This window comes from Pteropus vampyrus, unplaced genomic scaffold (genome assembly GCF_000151845.1).
Source record: "Pteropus vampyrus isolate Shadow unplaced genomic scaffold, Pvam_2.0 Scaffold111, whole genome shotgun sequence".
In the NCBI taxonomy this organism is placed as follows: Eukaryota; Metazoa; Chordata; class Mammalia; order Chiroptera; family Pteropodidae; genus Pteropus; species Pteropus vampyrus.
This window is the reverse complement of record NW_011888892.1, coordinates 1,000,149-1,004,200: the sequence shown is the minus strand read 5'-3', so window position 1 is coordinate 1,004,200 and position 4,052 is coordinate 1,000,149.

Genomic DNA, 4,052 nt, shown 5'->3' with positions numbered 1-4,052 from the left:
TAACCTCCTAAGAGGTTTTTCCAGCTCAGAACCAGGGTTTGCATTTGATGAACTCGTGGGAGGACATCAAAGTCGGGAGGCCCGGGGGTGCAGGAAGCTCATCAGCCAGGGCTGCTGGAGGTAAATCTTGTTGATTGCAGCACTCCGTCATCGGGTCAGTGTCAGGTGACCGCCTGTGGCTGACATCCCTGACAATGGCACATGCTTTTCAGGGAAGTAGAAGCTTCTCATAGGGAATGTACCTTAAGAAGCAAAGAGTTCCCCTTGGAAGATCCCGGAGTGTTCTGGGGAGAGACGCAGGCAGGTGGGCAGGCTGGGTCCCTCTAGGGAGGGGACGGATGGGCGGGGCCGGGATAGTCCGGGGTCTGGCCGGGAGGATCAGTTGAGGTCTTTGTCTCTCGTGGCGTGTGCAGCGAGCTCGGCTGCTTGGATGAAGGTCACACGAAGATCGAGAACATGGGTTCAGGGAGGCATGGCCCTGACCTTCCCTTTGGGCCTCGGTCGCCTGTTTTTTTTTCTTTCTGGAGATTTTATGGACAGCCCCAAGCCGTAACCATAAAGGCATCGCCTTGTCACACTGTAGGGGGGCAGTGGGCACCCAGGGGGACCTGGGCAGGGATTACAAGGGGACTTATTCCCGAGTACCTCCTGCGTGCCAGGCAGGAGATGCCATAATGGTAAGAAAACCCAGACACGGCCCTTGCTTTATGCAGATGAGAGGTCTGTAACAGGTCTCAGAATATGACCAGGACCTGCGAGGGTGCCAGACGCGGCCCCTGGGTCTGACGGGAGATCAGATATTCAGGCCTCATTCTCTAGCTCGTTCCTTAGACTCCGAAGCCATTATACATGAGGCAAAATTAGAGGAAATGAACGAGCAGGATCGATGTAAATCCATTTTGGAAGAGGCCATTATAAAGGTTCATTTTAGAAATCCTTTTGAAGCTGATCTTCCCATCTTCCTTTCAATAATCAAGAAGCCCTTGGTGTGCGGTGATGGAACATCGCAAAACCCCCAAATGGATCACAGGATTGCTCAACAGATTTTGTAATACATAAATTATTTTACATCAAGGACTTAACAGGTAGAAAAATGGAATGATTCCTATTTTATTATAAATTATAGCCACGAGTCGTTTAATGATAGGGATACGTGTGTTCTGGGAACTGCGTCTTTAGGTGATTTTGTCATTGTGGGGACAGCACAGAGTGCACTCACACACACCTAGGTGGTCTAGCCTACTGCACACCTAGGCTACATGGTATAGCCTGGTGCTCCCAGGCAACAAGCCTGTACAGCAATATTCAGTTACTGTACTGCATATTGTAAAGCAACTAGAACACAGTGGTATCTGTATAACTAAACATATCTAAAGAGAAAAGGTACAGTGAAAATATGGTAGAGATGATACAAAATGATACACCCGCAACAGGGCGCTCACTGTCAATGGAGCCCGCTGGACTGGAAGTCGGACAGTGGTGAGTGAGCGTGAAGGCCAAGGACGCGACTGTAAGCGACTGCGGGCTTTAAAAACACTGACCCACAAGCCCTCTCCCTGCTCCCTTCTGACAGGGCCAGATGTGGAACGCCAAAGCTGCCAGTGCTGCTCCGTGAACGGGGGGGTGGGGGTGTGGGCTGGCTGGCTGGCTGGCAATCTCGAGGGGGAACTGGCTGGGTGAGGCGTGGACCACCAGAGCAGTGACTGTCAGGAGGGACGGAGAGGCAGCCGGAGGGTCAGTAAGAATAAGACATCAAGGTGGCAAGATAAGGGGACCCGGGGGATCGCTATGACAATGCGGATTGGGCTGCTGCATGCTGGACCGGTGGTCAGATGAAGTTCGTGGTACTCATAAAACAGGGTGTAGAACTGGGGACTCGCTATTTGACTTTGGAAACGTTTGGTTCCCTTGACGCCGTCTGGCATGAAGGGCTCTCTCTGGCATTAATCTGGTGGAAGAAATAAAACTTATTTATGCTTTACATCATTACCACCTGAAAATATTTCAGACGGATGCTGAAATAAGGTTGACAATAAAGGCACATCAAGCGCTGCACGGGGTTCCCCGGAGGCAGACCGCCGTGTCGGGGGCGGGGTGAGAAATAGAGAAGGCTGTGTGGAGGAGGTCACACCTGCGTCGGGCTTTAGCGGTTGAGTAGGAGTTTGTTGGGGGAGGAAAGCATGAGGGGGGGGGGGGAGGGCGGATCGCAAAGACAGGGGGCCCCCAGAGGGCCTGCCACATTCAGGGGACCTGCGGAGAGCGCCATGTGCCCAGGCTTTGGGTTCAGCTCCCCCTTTGGCTCCGGCACTGTGATGTGTCCTGCGGTGGCCTTGTTTCGGTGACATGGTAACTGAGCTCCCAAACAGCCTACAGGTACTCGTGACCTTGGGGAGTCCCCTATTACATTGGAAAGGGCTGAGCTGGGTGACCAGTGGGATGCTGCTGGAGTGCGGGTGTGTGACTTCTGAGACAGGGCCAGGAATGCCCTGCAGTGGCTGCTCTGCCGTCTCGGCGTGCACACCCTGGGCAGGCCTGCGGCCATCCGGTGACGACACTCCGGGAGTGTGAGGGACTGCGGCCCCTGACCAGCAGCCAGAAAAACTTGCCAGCCGTGCGACTGGGCCCCTTGGAAGTGAACCCTCCAGGCCCAGCTAAGCCTTCAGGGGACTGTAGCCCGAGCCGACATCTGACCGGGATTCCGGGGGAGACCCCAAGATCAAGATCGAACTGCCCAGCCAAGCTGCTCTTGAATTCTTGACCGCGGAAACCGTGCGAGGTAATAAGTGATTATTGCTGTTTTAAGCCACTGAGCTTCAGGGTGATTTGTTACACAAAGCTAGATGACAGCTCCAAAGACGGCTGTCAACGACCCCAGCCCCCTGGTCCCGCAGAGCCCTCCCTGCAGTGTGGAGTGGATGCAGGGACTCGCTTCTAAATCAAGAATAAGGTCCACCTGCTGGGTGTCACTTTGAGATTACATTACAAAGACTCTGGCTTCTCTTATGCTTGCCTTTCTTACTCTCTCGCTGGCTCTGAGGAAAGCCAGCTGCCATGTTGCGAGCTGCCATATGGAGGGGCCCACGTAGCCAAGAACTGAGGGACATCTCCAGCCAACAGCCAGTGAGGAGCCAAGGCCATGAGTCCAACAGTTTGTGAGGAACTGAATCTCGCCAGCAGCCGTGTGGGTGAGCTGAGGGTCGAAGCTCGGAATGAGCGCAGCCCCGGCAGGTACCTCCCTTCCAGCCTGTGAGAGGCCCTGAGTCAGAGGACTCGGATAAGCTGTCCCCAGACTCCCGGCCTGGGACGCTGTGAGGTCAGTGTTCATTGTTTGAGACCTGCTGATATGGGGGTCCCTTGTTATGCAGCCCCAGGGAACTAACGCAGTTGTGGCGCGTGGCCTGGCCCGGCCGGGGCAGCTGCTTGGCTGAGGTCTAACTTGGCTCTCAGTCCAACACTCTGACCTTCGTCAGCCAGGGGTCTGGGACGGGCGGGGGCCGTTGAGGGGGTGAGAATCCGAAGACACATCCTATTACCTGCTGCCTTCTGGAAAACCACGCCAGCCTCCATAGGACCGTAGGAGGTGAATAAGCATGTGCGTGAGACACACGTACAGGGCTAGGTTCTGTCGCTTTGTATTTGTGTGACCTTTAACGAAGTTATAAGACCTCCCCGAGTTCCAGTCCCCAAGCAGCCCTCATAGAGCAGAGAGAGAAGCCACAGAGTGACCAAACTGCCTAGTCAGTCCACCCAGAGAGGCGACGTGAGGACTAAGGGAGAGAGCCTTGGGAAGGAACGCGGAGCTGGAACACAGCAGGTGTTCAGTACAAACTAGACTCTGTAGCTCTTGGGATTCACAATGTCATCTCCTTCATCCCAGCCGCTGTTGTCACGAAGTCCTGACAGCGCCATCCTGAGGACTATTGGGAGGAGCTTTGCAGGACGTCCTGCCTGGAATATGGTGCCTCCGCCCCCCTCCCCAGACGTCTCTGCTCTCCCGCTTATGCCGAGGGTCTGCCTTGCGAGGCTGTGTACTTCTTGCGTAGGAAACGATG